Below are 16,180 nucleotides of genomic sequence, written 5' to 3'. Positions count from 1 at the left end.
TCATAACAATACTATTTTTTTTTTTTAAGGATGAATTATTTATCCACTGCTGCATAACAAATCACTCCCAAAACTTAGAACAATTATCGTTTGTTATCTGTTTCCGTGGGTCAAGAATTCTGGAGCAGTTTTGGAAGGGTGGTTATAGCTTGCAGTCTCTTAGGAGGTTGGAGTCAGAGGTCAGTTTAAAGTCTTCTGAAGGCTGGAGGATCTACTCCCAAGATGGCTCGTTCCCATGGTTGGCAAGGTGGAGCTGGCTATTGGTTGGAGGTCTCAGTTCCTTTCCACATGGAACTCTTCAGGGCTGCTGGTGTGTCCTCAGAATATGGCAGCTGGCTTCCCCCAGAGTGTGCAAGCCAAGAGAACAAGGTGGAAGCTGCAATATGCTTATGACCTACCCTTTGAAGTCATCCATCTTCACCTCCACCTTACTGTATTGGTAATATGGACCAGCCCTCAGCCCTGATTCAATGTGGGTGGAGACTACACAAAAACTAAATACAAGGAGGTGAGGATGATTGGGATCCATCTTGGAAGAGTACTAAGCTGATGTATGAATTCTAGTCATTTAAATTATTATGAGTCAAATATATGCAGTGAAAGAAGTCTGACAGCTTTCTCTGTCTTCCCTTAGAGGAATAGATATGCCATGGTAGCTAAGAGAGATTCAACATGAAAAATGGAAGGGCTGCAACACTGGGAGTCTCTATCAGAGAGGGTTCAGTGGTCCTTCTGGGTGCCTCCTCCACCCTCTGCTGCTAGGCTGACCTTCCCTCAGAATTCTAGGCTGAGTGTCCCCAAGTGGTTCTGTGGTTTGAAGGCAAGTACGCACAGCCGGCAATGAGTACGCTCAGCTGTAGTCGCTGTAACTGAAGCACTCACATGTGAGAAATCTCTTCTCCCACCTATCTCAACACTGCCCAGGCCATCATCCACAGGTGCATCTTATGTCAAAGGATCTGAGTGGGTGCCAAGAAGTCTACATGTTCAAAATATCTGAACTCCCAGCCCCCCAAATCCTATTTTCATCTCCAGTTGAATGGCTAAAAACCAAAAGCCCACTGCTGTGTTGAGTCAGTTCCAACTAGTAGCTACCCCACAGGGTTTCCAAGGCCATAAATCTTTATGGAAGCAGGCTGCCACATCTGTCTCCTGCGGAGCAGCTGGTGGGTTTGCACCGCCAACCTTTTGATTAGCAGCTGAGTGCTTTAACCACTGCACCACCAGGGATCCTGGGATGGCGAATAATCGGTTGCTGTGGAGTCGATTGTGACTCATAGTGACCCTATAGGACAGAGTAGAACTAACCGCCCTATAGGGTTTCCAAGGAGTGCCTGGTGGATTCGAACTGCTGACCTTTTGGTTAGCAGCCAAGCACCTTAACCACTGCGCCACCAGCGATCCTTGAATGGCTACTAGGCACTTTGAATATGTCATGTCTTAAAAGAGAACTCTTAATTTCCGTTCCTGTTCCTCCCAATCTTAATAAATGTTACTCACACTCACAATCTACCCAGCAGCTCAGGTGAAAAATCTAAAGAATATCCTCGATTGTGCCCTTCCTTAACCTCTAAGTCTAATGATCAATTTTACCTCCAAAATCTATCCCAAATTCTTCCACCCTTTTCTAGCTTCACAACCATCATCACCACCCTAATCTGAGTCGCTATCATTTCTACCCGAATGATGCAAGATTCTTCTAACTGGGAATCTCATTTCCACTCTAGTCCTCTACATTGCATTTTCCATTCAGTACGCCGTGGGATACCCCAGGAAGCCAGCAGACAGCACCAGGTCACTGAGAACCTGAGATATGGGTTGAGATACAAGTCCATCCCCTTCCCAGTTTTACCTAAAGAGCCCCATCAAAGTGGCACCACTCTGTACATCACCTTTTTACTTGTACTCTCATGTGGATTTGGAAATGGGTATCTAGATTTGTTGTGCTTAGTTAGAAACACTGTAATGCAAATCTGTGATCTTGGAAAACTGAAATAAATTTAATTATAGTTTCTACATCAAAAGGATCATCATAAAAAAAATTTTTTTTTCTTCATAAGCAGTATAATAATTTGCAGCTAACAGTGTATGGTGAGAAGACATAAATGGATGTATTTTGTGGGGCATTGGCTACCTTGTAAGCAAGTAAAATCTTAATCCCCCAGGTAACGGAGACCACGGGTAGGGTGAGGGCTAGGGGTGGGAACGGATCTGTAGCACTGGGGTGAAAAAGAAAGGCAAGCTCTGAGTATATATGACAAATAAAGGCACCACAGGAAAATGGTGATAGATATAGACCTTTAGTCAAACGTAAATGGTTTAAAAAAGATTAAGGGGCATATCCGATTTTACTTACTGTGCTTTGAGGTGAAGGGCCAGAAGGTCATCTTGACCAATAAGAAAGTTATGTTGCAAAGCTTGCCAAATATTTCCACATTACAGAGGACGTGATATATATAGTAAGTAAGAAAGGAACCTGAAACTTCTGGCAAAATACGAATTTCTCGGGCCTTTATTTCACGTTTTATTTGGCGCTCAAAAAGATACTAATGGTTGAATGTTCTCTGCAAGGATTATGTATAAAATTAGAGGTTATATTTTTCTTACAACTAAGGATATGAGGAAAGTTCTTCATGAACAGAAAAAGATTGAAGCTAGGATCAGCTCTTTTGAGTAGATAAAAAATGGAACTTCTCTCAGGTGAAATAAATTTAAACCAAATTCACACTAAATGATTCATAGGGCTGCTCACACATTTTTCCCTCTGGGTTTTAAATTTTAAATTTCCCACCTTGAGTATCAAGAAAGGTCATTAAGGTTGTTACCAAAGACGAATCCAAATCAGAGCATGATTCAAGCTTGCTGAGAATACTTTTTTTTTTTCCTGTTTTCAGTCTGTCTATATTTATCCACTGACCTAGATAAATATTTGTACTGTGGTTTGCTTTTGAAATAGCCTTTTAATTTTTAATGCATATTTTGTTAAACAAAATGAAGAGATGACCATGTACCATAATCCAGAAATGATACCAGGCTTTAATGATGCCAGTTCACAAAGCCAACCCAACATCAGAGAGGGATGCCCCACCCTGGTTCCAAAACATCCTCTTAATATTGTCTAAAACAATTTCCAGAGCTGTTAGGAAATCCTAAAATGATCAAACTAACTAACTAATGAGAAAAAGAGGCCTCTCAATCATTTTTACTTCACTTTAATCTTGGAATCATTTATCACACTTTTGGAAGGAAGAAGAGAGTCTTTAACTCAAATTAATAATACAGTTTTAAATCACAGAGCCATGGGGTGAAAGGGAAGAAGCCCTGTTCACTCTTCTTTGGCCTTAGTTAATATTACTGAGAGATTTAAAGGAAGATCCAAAGAATCAAAAGGCGAGATTCCTTATAACCCCAGTTCTGTCACTTTCCTGCTGGATGACCTATCTATCTATCTGTCTGTCTGTCTATCTGTCTGTCCGTCCGTCCGTCCGTCCGTCTATCATCTATCTATCATCTACCTACCTACCTATCTAATTTCTAGTAACTGACCATCCCTGAGTTTCACTTTGTCTTATTCAAAACCGAAACAATATCACCCACCTCCCAAACTGGCTATGATACTTGAGCAAGATAATGGATGTTTCAGCACTCTGTTCTGTACAAATGTAAGACACTGTTAAATCCTTTGTGTGAGGACGTATATTTTTGGGATAGGCGCTACCTGTTAAAATATTTCAATCTATTGTAAGAACAAATATACACTTTTAACTAAGGTATCTTTTCAGTCTTTAAATTTTAAGTTTGGCAATAACAAATAAATAAGCTCTTTCTGAACAGAATTATAGAAGGAAAACATGACCCAAAAATGTAAGAAGGAGTGACATCTTAGGACAGGTCGATTTATTAGAAAATATAATGCAACTTCTACAACAAATGAAAGTCAACTTACTCGATAGAGATGGAAAATGAGTCTGAAAATGGAAATAAGACTCTAAGCATTCCATGAATTATGATCTGGTAAATCTTGAAACGTGTTATTAGATGAAAGGAAATCGGACAACCATACTAGCCTGTACTTTAGGAGCTTTGGGATTATTTTAATATTTTGATTAGTATTTATGACATGGGTAGCGGAGTCTGAAAACACCATGAGTGCTTTTCTCACAATGCAAGTAACAAATCACCTTAACTTAATATGAGTAAAGACAGATCTCAACTACACAGTGTATGGCATTGCTTCTAGGTCCTCTTGCTCACTCCAACTTTTGCTCTACCTCGTGTGACCTCATGCCTTTGCTTGGAATGAATCATAGCGCTGCAGATTGGTCCAGTCCAGTTTTTATTTCTCCCCATGGATACACTTTCTTCCTGTTCTAGAGTGTATGCCCCATTGTTTCACAAGTGCCTGGTGTGTTATTGTAGGTGTGGTTTATGCTGACAAACAAAAAAACTGATAAAGTTCATCAAAAGGCCCTTGTTGCTGGCCTTGCATCTACACTGAAGACTGGAGAACGAATGTGCTAGTACAAGTGTTTTAAGAAAAAATGTTTAATGTATTGTCTTTTAAAAATACGTTCCTTCACTTTAAATGAATTTTTATTGTCAACTAAGCAACTACTAGTCCCTGTTTGTGTCAAAAAAAAGAATGCTGCTGTGCGTTTCCCCAGAAGGCAGATCTAAGACCAATGATTTGAATCATAGAGAGACAGATGATGGCTCAGTACAAATAAGGATTTCCAGTGATCAGAGCTGTCAAGAGTTTAGTCCACAGGACTCAGTTTTGGATGGTGGAGGGGATAGGACGAGGAAGGGGCTGAACATAATACCCTGCTTTTTTACTTAAAGTGTAAAGCTCTAGCTGGGAGCTTATTAGAAATGCAGAATTTCAGGCCCTACCTGATTCAGAATCTACATTTAGCAAGATCTCTGGGTGATCTTGTCTTTTTGCAAAGCCCCATTCTAGGATTTTTTTTTTTTTTTTAATTATTGTGCTTTAGGTGAAAGTTTACAGAGCAAATGAGTTTCTCATTAAACAATCAATACACAAATTGTTTTGTGACATTGATTGCCAATCTTACCATGTGTCAACACTGAACCCTTCTCCACCCCGGGTTTCTCCATTTCCATTTGTCCAGTTTTCCTGTCCCTTTCTTCCTTCTTGTCTTTGCTTTTGGGCTGGTGTGCCCACTTAGCCTTGTGTACCTGATTGAACTATGAAGCACATTCCTCACCTTGCGTTATTGTTTTATAGACCTGTCTAATCTTTGGCTGAAGGGTGAACTTTGGGAGTAACTTCAGTACTGAGTTACAATGGTGTCCAAGGGTCATACTTTCGGATTTCTTCAGTCCCTCTCAGATCTAAAAGTCTGGTCTTTTTTTTTTTCTGGTGAATTTCAATTTTGTTCTACGTTTTTCTCCCTCTTTGCCCAGGACCCTCTATTGTGATACCTGTCAGAGCAGCCGGTGGTGATAACTGGGCACCGTCTAGTTTTTCTGGGCTCAGTCTGGTGGAGGCTGTGGTAGTTGTGGTCCATTAGTCTTTTGGACTAAACTTTCCCTTGTGTCTTTGGTTTTCTTCATTCTCCCTTGCTCCAGATGGGGTGAGGCCAGTAGAGTATATCTTACATGGCCGCTCACAAGCTTTTAAGATCCCGGACACTACTCGCCTAAGTAGGATGTAGAATATTTTCTTTATAAACTGTGTTATGCCAGTTGAGCTAGATGTCCCTCGAGACCATGGTCCCCAGCCCTCAGCCCAGTAACTTGGTCCCTCAGGGAGTTTGGATGTGTCTACAAAGCTTCTATGACTTTGCTTTGGTCAAGTTGTGCTGACTTTGCCAGTATCATGTATCGTCTTTCCTTTCACCAAAGTTACCGCTCAACTACTATCTAGTTTTTCTCCCTCCCCACTCATCTCTTCTCTCATAACCATCAAAGATTGTTTCTTTTTGTGTGTAAACCTTTTCATGAATTTTTATAATGGTCTCATACAGCATTTGCCCTTTTGTGGTTAACTGATTTCACTCAGCATAATGCCCTCCAGATTCATCCATGTTATGAAATTCTTTGAAGATTCATCATTGTTCTTTATCATTCCATTGTGTTTATGTTCCAAAGTTTGTTCATCCATTCATCTGTTAATGGGCACTTTGGTTATTTCCTTTTTTTTTTTTTTTTTGCTATTGTGAATAATGCTGCAACAAACATGGGTGTGCATATGTCTATTCATGTGATGGCTCTTATTTCTCTAGGATACATTCCTAGGAATGGGATTGCTGGATTGTATATGATTTCTATTTCTAGCTCTAGGTTTCTTTCTAACCTTGAGGTTGTGTTTTTCTGTAACTGTACATCTTTCCATACCAATAATGGAAGACCCTGGAAGACATACATAATCTAATGTCAGAACTTCTCTAACTTCATGAGGAGGGATAAGAATCAGCATCAGCACAAAGCTGATTTCTATGAGGTGAAGGTCAGACATACCTCCATTCTCCAACTTTTTTACCATTTCTGACACCAGCTGCCCGTCCTCTCCAGCCCCCCCCCCACCGCCACCCCACAGCACTTGCTACTTCTCTGTTAGGTTTGATAATTCATTGCAATGGCTACACAGAATTCACAGATCTTACTCACAATTATGTGGCATATTAGGGAAGTAACAGGCTACAACTCAAGATTAGGATCAACTTGGAAGTAACAGGATACAACTCAGGAAACAGGATAGAGTTCTTCAATCAGGACAGCTTCCAACCAAGATAGTTCTCAACAGTTTCTCATCTGTGCCCTCAGTTGGCTCTATTTTTGGTTGTACAAACCATCAGCACCCCACCTTACCAGCATGCCTCCTGCCTAAAGGCACCCAGCTCTATCGCTCTGTGGGCCAGAAAGCCCACTGCAGCCATCTTGCTCCAGGCTCCTGGCTCCTGCTGGTCATACGGTTACAGGCAAGGCTTCCCAGCTCGGGACTAAGCTCTGCCTAGGTTCTTACCTTCTTTTGACCACGAATGACCAGGAGAGGCTCAGAGGTTCCGCACGAACAAAGGTTTATTAGGGACAGAGTAAAAGCCTCGCGAGGGAGAGAGGGAGAGGGGTTTCCATCTATGCTAGCCTCCAGTCTCTCTCTGAACAATGGATTTCATAGGGCTTACAAAGTTCTTAGGTGGGAAAAAGGCATTATCTTTATTCATTAGATGGAGATTTCTAGGAGAAGGGGAAGGATTATGAAAATCAAATGCATGCACTGTTAGAATTCAAGATGGACTTCCTCGCAGAGGTTGCTGGAACCAAGATGGAGTCTGTCACAAAGGCTGCCGGGATGTTAACAGGACTTATTCTGGGATGTTGTGCATGCATGATGCCTCTGGATCTTGGTTCAAACCCCGGCAAGGGGTTCCTGCTCATGTTTGTCTCATGTGGAAGGTCATTCATAGGCCACGTTTATTTTTACTGTGCATGCTCTGCACCTGGTGAGGCCTTGAAAAACAACTCAGGAGAATTATCAGTAATTTACATTTGGTCAAGCACACAGGGCCTTTAAATGTAGCCACTTATGTTGTCTAAGCACCTAGTTTGTTAATCACAAGTAGTTCTCGGGTGCCAACAGTAACAGTTATATGGTGGTCTGCACCTAGGTTTAGATTTAATTATAGCTGGTCAAGCACACAGGGCCTTGAAATGTAGCCCTTATTTAATTCAGCCAGCCCGATCTCTTCCCTGTCTCTATACTACTGCCACCATTTATCTGCTGCAGGTCTATGTATCCGCCATTAAGATAAAAATATTCAAACCCATTACTGTGCCCAAAAGGACTCTAGAAATGACAAACTTTTACCTATTCCTCCAGTCTCCTGCCATCCCGTCCTACCTCCTACACACCAGTCATTTTCCCTTCTGTCAGCTACTAGAACTTTCTTTCTGCGTTAGGACCTTTGCATGTGTAGTTCTCTCGGACTCGATGCTCTTTGCCTGGTTTTTACAGGGTCTGTCACCTCATCACTTAGGTCTCATCTCAGGTATCACATTGTCAGGGAGGACTTCCCTGACCCCTATCTAAAGCAGGTCTTCCATTATTCTCTCTCACGGTTTGCTTTCTTCATTGTACTATTAATAATCTCTATGATTTTATTAAGTGTTTACTTGTTTATTGCCTCTTTCCTCCACGGAATTGTAATTTCTGTCAGGGCAGAGACCCTGCCTGTCTTATTTCCTATAACATGCGCTTAGCACAGAGTCAGTTTGCAGTACATAGTTGTTGAATGAATGAGTAAATGGATATAGTAAAGCCATTTTTTTTTTTTAAAGCTTCTTTTGCCCAAAATTATAGACAATTCTAACCATTGCAGGTCTTTTTCCACAAACATGAAATAGAAGAGCCTCAAACTTCAATTGCAAAAAGTAAGGTAATTGAGGAAAAAATTGAAGATGATAAATTTTCTGTTTCCAGGGCCAGGATATCTGTTTTCCTAGCTGTAACCTTCATATTGCTGCAGGGATTTTGTAGAGCAGTTTCTTCCTTAAGTCGAAGACATCATTTGAATACAACCTTCTTCTTTTTTTAATCTCTGACAGTGCTATTCATCAAACATAGGCCTCTAAAGTGAGGCTGGCGTCATCCTGTCCTTTACTGGTTTCCTGATTGGAAGGCTCACCCTTGACCCGTGATCACATTCATTTGGCAAAAAGTCAGCTTATTTGATGGGTAAGGGCAGCAAAATGTGTCTTTTCTTGGTGAAGTTAATTTCCTTTCCCCAGAAATACAGTAAAAGTGGAACTGATGTCAAATAAACCTACAGATACTATTTCTCTTAATTCTACCCTAGCTCATGTCTGAGGAATAGAGTGGGTAACGTGGGGAGACTAACCTCTAATATAAGCTCAAATTCTGACTCATGGCGCCCCCATGTGTTACTGAGTAGAACAGCTCCTTAGTAGTAGAACTGTTACGCTATGCAGCTGGCTCCAATCTTCACGGAAGCAGATTACCACATCCTTCTTGTGCAGAGCTGCTGGCTAGGTTGGAACCACCAACCTTGATATCAGCAGCCAAGCACAAGCACAAACTATTTACATCACCCAGGGACATCCAGTGAATGCATCAGCCTGTTATTTCACTTGGCTGGCAGAACTCAGCTTCCTTTTCACTCTCTTCACTTAGTTATAGGTTTCTCAAGGATAAGAGTGTCGCCCTCTTTGCATTTTGCATACGTATATTCTGATTGCCTGATTGATTTATAATACTGCTAATTGTGCACCGTGAAGTGAGTTGGGCTTCCTGGAAGAATGTTCCACAGGACATAAAAGTGTTTAGAATATAAACACAATTTGCCTACCTGAAAAAAAGCAAAAACAAAAACTCCCATCTGTTTTATTAAGCAACACTAAGTAATTCAAGACAGTAGCAACTAATAGGATATTGTGGAGTGTTTACTGTATGCTGGGCATTGCTCTGAAGGATTCATATATGTTCTCTTATTTAATACCCAACTACAGCATGCCAGCCACTGAAATCTATTTGGAAGAACTAATGTAGACAAAGGCCATCGTAAAGAAATTGTTTGTTTAACAACACGTTTAACAGAGAAGCCTGGGTTTCCCTCCTTTTCTTTAGTCCTTAGGGCTGAAAATAATGAATGCCATGAGAGCTGGAAAGATATTTGCCTTCAGCCATTTTTCTACCTCCTGCTACAATATTATAGTATCATTATTTTCCTGATAAGGAAGCTGAGATTCAGGGAGGTGAAGGTCTTCTGGGTGGTAAATGTTAGAGCCAGGTTTAGACTATGGTTTATCTGATTCCAGAGTCTGTGGTCTTGATAAATATACTATAAACTGCCTCTCATGTTCATTGAGGCTTCTGATCACTGGTTCTAGCTTCTATGATTATTCTCAAAAGGGAATCTTTACTTTTTAAAAAATAAAGCCAAAGATCTATTGAAAGAATATTAAGATGAGAATCGGGGACAAGAGTTCTAACCTAGCACCTGTCATAAATGAGATGAACCCTGGGAAGTTAATTTCTACCCTCAATGAGGTATTTAGAGAATTCCTCCTAAGGCCCTTATAAACAACTTTACGGAAAAATTAAAAACCCACTTTGCGGATCATCTATAAAAACCCATTGCCGTCGACTCATAGCGACCCTATAGGACAGGGTAGAACTGCCCCATAATGTTTCCAAGGAGTGCCTGGTGGATTCGAACTGCCAACCTTTTGGTTAGCAGTCATAGCTGTTAACCACTATGCTACCAGGGTTTCCGAATTATCTATACACATACCTATATTTTCTAGTAGTTGCAACCAATATGTCTACCACTCCTCTGTCAGTTTGTCTTACTGCAGTGGCTCGCATGTTTCTGTGATGCTGGAAGCTATGCCACTGGTATTTCGGATACCAGCAGGGTCACCCATGGTGGACAGGTTTCAGCAGAGCTTCCAGACAGGCTAGGAAGAAGGATCTACTTCTGGAAAGAATTAGCCAGAGAAAAGCTTCAGAATAGCAGCAGAACATTGATATAATGCCAGAAGATGAGCCCCTCAGGTTGGAAGACACTCAAAATACGACTGGGCAAGAGCTGCCTCCTCAAAATAGAGTTGACCTTAATGACTTGGATGGAGTCAAGCTTTCCGGGCCTTCATTTGCTACTGTGGCATGACTAAAATGAAAAGAAATAGCTACAAACATCCATTGATTGTGAATATGATGCAGGACCAGGCAATGTTTCAATCTGTTTTGCATATTTTTCGGGGACACAATTCAGTTCATAACACTTAAGACCTAAACCAAACCCTTTGCTGTCCAGGTGGTGGATTTGAACTGCCGACCTTTTTTTTAGCAGGTGTAGTTCTTATCTACTGCACTACCAGGGCATAACATCTAGTCATTTAAATTTTTCCATTAAGGTCAGAGAATAGTGATTATTGCAAGAAAATATTTTACAAGTCTACCCGTCACTCTTTATTCCTTATACAGTAAAATCTGTGACAGCTGGAACCTGTATAAGGCAGAAACCTGTCAGAGAAGGAAAATTCAAATATTTTTCACTAAAACAAGCCATAGAAAAATGGTAAGACTGTACTCTGTCTGTCTTAGGCTGGGTTCTCTAGAGAGGCAAAACTAGTAAAGCCTATGTCAAAGGCAGAAAACTTGCGAGACCAGGAAAAACAGGGCAGTCCTGTCAAGTTCTGGCTCTCACAGATTTTACTGTATCAATTGTAGATAATAATTCAGTATCATAAAAAAATCTAGACAATTCATCTAGATCAGGAGTTTTTAACTGCATGGGGGTAAGGGAGTAGGAGTAGTTTTGAAAAAATATGATCTCAGTGCCCTCCATAGGCCAGAATCTCTGGCATGGGGCCTGGACGTCAATAATTTTTAACTGCCCTCCTGTCTTATGATTTTAATATATAGCCAGAGTATAGGACCTTGGATCCAGAATAGATCATTGTTTATTCCACTCAGGTCTCTGATCATTGGTCAACTGCTTTCTCAAGAGCCAACTGATTGAGTAATCTTAACCAAAATCAAACCTGTTGCCGTGGAGTTGATTCCAATTCATAGCAACCCTATAGGACAGAGTAGAACTGTCCCATAAGGTTTCCAAGGCTCTAATATTTACGGAAGCAGACAGCCATATCTTGCTTCTGCAGAGTGGCTGGTGGGTTCGAACGGGTGACCTTTCAGTTAGCAGCCAAGTGCTTAACCACTGCCTCACCAGAGCTCCCCAGATTCAGTAATAGACAGGTCTAATATGCCATCATTTTTATTTCAGAACAATATTTCCTTATTCTAGTAGTATGATTTAGATTCATGGGATTTAAAAAAAATCATCAGTCTCAAACCAGTCATTATAGTTTGTTTCATGGCTATATTAATTTTGGAGTTCTTTATAATTATAAAAGTAGAACAGTTCTTTGTCTAAGTATTTGATATTTTTTTAATGTGAAAGGGAACTAAGGAGTACCTGCCTGTGTGAAAAAAAAAAAAAAAGAGTTGTGAGTTAGGTGTTTGAGTTTTGAGGTGTTCTTTTGCGTGCTAATAAATTGATTTGTTTTGAAATCTCTATTTTAAAACTAAACAATGATACAATGATCTAACTTTATGTTTTTCTCCGAAATTCTTCCACCATTCTTAAATGTCATCAGTTACTTTCACAGTGAGGTGGAACTCAGAGATTTTCATTAATTCGTCTCCAGGAGATTCAGCAATAAAACTTGAATTTACATTCACTGACACTGAAAATCTCTTATCACCAAAGGACTCTGAAAGTCCTGGTGAAAGATAGCTGCTTGTAGGTCAGGACACAAAGGAGACTCAGCTCTTTGGATGGGGTGATTAAAGGGATTATCTCAAAGTCCACAGGCATAACATGAGGACAGGCTTGATTGTAATTTATTTATTTACTTAACCATCTGGTCTCAGGCACTAGAGAAAAAAGGTTGTTATACTATGCACAAATGAGCCTGAAGTTCATTGCAACAATATATTTGATAGGATTATTTTGGTCCCACTCTGCTGCCCAGAAGTTCTCTTCTCTGGCCTGACCCAGAGCTGCTGACCCTGGACCCCCGGTGGAGGGCAACCCCAGAATCATCCATCACATCACCCTACACAACTCATTGGCCAGGATTGAGTCTTAGGAAGGAAAGGAAAAGACTGGCATGTCCAGGGTCGCATAATGTCTTTCTGTTTGTCACCTTTGACCTCTTATTTGTAACCCTACACGTAGATAACACAACGAAATGTAGTTGGAAGCATTCCCTCCTTAGAGAAGGAGGCGGTGCCATTCAATTACTATTCTTTGTATTTTATTCCTCTTATATAAATCTTTTTGCCTTTGCGCTGCCCATCGTTTCATTCTTGCTTGCCTGTGTTGAGATCTGGTTCCTGGATTTCGAAGTGTTGCCACAAAAAACAAAAACCAAGCCAGGTGCTGTGGAGTCTATTCCGCCTCGTGGCAACCTCATGTGTGTCAGAGTAGAACTGATCCATAGGGTTTTCAATGGCTGATTTTTCAGAAGTCGATTGCCAGGCCTTTCTTCCAAGACACTGCTGGGTGGACTTGAATCTTCAACATTTTGGTTAGCAGCCGAGCGTGTTAACTGTTTGACCATTCAGGGACTCTGGGCAGCGAAAGAAAAGACACCTCATAGTTCAGGATGCCTCTGAGAGGGTGGCACTTGTATGAACCAGTGGTCTTTTTGATAGTTGGTTTTTGGTTTTATTCTCCCCCTGAATCTGAAGTAGGCTCTAATGAGAAAGTTGAAGAAAAACAGGATGGTAAAAAAGCAACGTCTATAACTATGAGAGCTACTTTAGTTAAATGAGAAAAGTCTTTATTGAAGGTCAATTAAAGACACCAAAGGCTGAGAAGAGGGCTTCTGTATTGAAAGCTGTAATGATGATAGTCACTGGTGACTTTGTTGAAACTGCTATTAAAGAATTTACTTATTGTGCCTGGCTACCACCACTGACTGCTCTGACAGGGATCATACTAGAGGGTTCCAGACACGGCTGGAGAAAAATGTAGAACAAAATTCTAACTCAAAAAGAAAGACCAGACTTGCTGACCTGACAGAGACAGGGGAAACCCTGAGAGTATGGCCCCCGGACACTCTTTCAGCTCAGTAATGAAGTCACTCCTGAGGTTCACCCTTCGGCCAAAGATTGAACAGGCCCATAAAACAAAACAAGACTAAATGAGTGCACCAGCCCTGGGGCAGGGACTGGAATAGGAGAGCTGGTAATGGGGAACCCGTGATTGAGAAGGGAGAATGTTGACATGTTGTGGGATTGTTAACCAATGTCATAGAACAATGTGTGTACTGTTTGATGAGAAACTAGTTTGTTATGTAAACCTTCATCTAAAGTACAATAAAAAAAAAGAATAAAAAAATTTTACTTATTGTAATGCTTCATGTATATTGTACTGAATTCTCATACTGACGTTAGCCTGCTTGTGGCTGTTAAAGATAATGGGGTTGTTTTTTCTATATCCAGAGGGATTGAACCAGATCTTTCAATGGTTAATTGTAGGAGAGTATTCATAATCAAAAGATTTCTAAATACATTGATACACAGAATTGTCGTTGGTGGTTTATTTTGGTTTTTATTGAGATGTAATTCAGATATCATACAATTCACACATTTGAAGTGTAGAATTCAGTGATTTTTAGCATATTGACAGAGTTGTGCCAGCCATTTTAGAACATTTCCATCACCCCAATGAGAAACCCCGTGCCTTTAAGCTACCACCTCTAGCCCCTCCATCTCCCCCAGTCCTAAACAACTATAAATCTACTTTCTGTCTCTATGTATTTGCCTATACTAGACATTCCATATAAATGGAATCATGTAATATGTGATCTTTTGTGATTGGGTATTTTCACATAGCATAAGATTTGTAAGGTTCATCCATGTTGTAACAAGCATCAGGGCTTCATTCCTTTTTTTTTAATTTTATTTTATGTGGTGAAATACATACAACAAAAAGTTTGCAATCTTAACCACTTTGAAGGGTTCACTTTATTGACACTAATTATTCACCATATTGTGCTACCATCAGCACTGTCCATTTCCACAACTTTTCCATCACCCCAAAAGGAAACTCAGCACTCCTTCAGCAATACTGCAGAATCGTTTTTGTTTCAGGAATCAGATTTATTGTATATTTCTTTTTTCTAAACAGCACACATTTTCTTTGTTTTTAAAATCTCACACGTGTCTTCTTTGTGCAATTCTCAGAAGGTAATAAAGGCCAACATATTTTTTACAAGTCCTTTTTGAATCTGATTACTTAGGGTTTCTGAAGAGCATTTTTAAAAATGCACTTATGAATTGGCACACTTTCTCCTTCTCAATTGTATCCTTTATAGCAATGAGTATGTCATGAATATCTTTTTTTACCCTTGTAGCACTTCGGCACAATGGCTTACACATAATAAGCTCATAATAAATATTTGCTGGTTGGATGATTTTATGTTATATATGGGACACAATCTATAATTATGAGCTTTGGCACTGACAGACTCTACCAAACTTTTGGAAAAGAATAATGTCATTTCTGCCTCCATTTCCTCCCAGGCATTAACACTGTACCCACTGAAATCCAGCAACAATCCTCTAATCTGGCAACTAAAGGCTACCTAATTGAAAAGCCCAGTGGTTACTCTTCTGTTGATATTTTCCTGGGCCTCTCTGTGTAGTCTTTCAAATTGTCCACTCCTTTGACTTTCATGCCATTTCTGACTTTTCTGTTTCTTCTCAGAATTCCTATAGATTTGTTTCTCTTCTTCTGCAGACCCCTTAAACATGGTGGTGAATTCATCTTATTGCTCCTTTTCTTTGCATTCCACCCTACTTCAGGGATCTCATCCATTTGCTGGTTTCACTAGTACATGCTGGTGAATCTTAACTTGACGTGTCCAGACAGACGGCTTTCCTGAGCTTTAGACCATATTTCCAACTCTCTACTGAATATTTCTACCTGGATATCCCAAAGGTATCTAAAACTCATCATGTAAAAATGGAATTCCTCATCTCATCCCTATAGTTCCCATCCCACAAAAGAACTCCTCCTTACACTCTTTATTCCCTGACTTAGTGAGTTTCATCAGTTTCTCACGACCCCCCCAGTTGTACCAGGTAGAAAGCTTGGAGCTTTTTGCAGAGGTGGACCCTATGAAGGTTCCATTAGTCATGGGAGAACAAGCTCTGCCTGGTGACGTTTAACTCATCCCTCAGCACTCAACTCAAGCACCATCTCCTCTCTGAAACCTTTGTCATACTCATAAAGCAGAGTTAGGTACTCTAGCCTCTGGGTGCGTATAGAATCATTTACTAATTTTTACTGCACCACAGAGTTATTTTGTATTATAATTGTCTATTTTTTTTTTTAATGTACACCTGTCTCTTCCTCTGGACTGTGAACTCCTTGAGAACAATAATTGTGTACTATAAAAATTTTTTTATAAAATTTTTTTTTATAAAAATTTACACCTGGGACTGGCACATAATGGAAGTTTAATAAATGTTAGTTACCAGAATTAATTAATAAATTTGTCATTGGAATGAAAACAAGAACAAAAATTAAAATCATAATGTTTTAGAGCTAGAAAGAGTTCATTGAAAATCCACTCTAGGTAGATTTCCTTCCAGCTAGTTAGTGATTCATCTCGGTTT

The 16,180-nt window shown here is 40.1% G+C and overlaps 1 pseudogene; it reads left to right on the top strand.

The window, feature by feature from the left end:
- The first annotated feature begins 235 nt into the window (after nucleotides 1-235).
- LOC126059981 (STARD3 N-terminal-like protein) lies at nucleotides 236-13,326 on the top strand (annotated as a pseudogene).
- The last annotated feature ends 2,854 nt before the right edge of the window (nucleotides 13,327-16,180 follow it).

This window comes from Elephas maximus, chromosome 16 (assembly GCF_024166365.1).
Source record: "Elephas maximus indicus isolate mEleMax1 chromosome 16, mEleMax1 primary haplotype, whole genome shotgun sequence".
In the NCBI taxonomy this organism is placed as follows: Eukaryota; Metazoa; Chordata; class Mammalia; order Proboscidea; family Elephantidae; genus Elephas; species Elephas maximus.
This window is presented reverse-complemented; position numbering and strand designations above follow the sequence as displayed.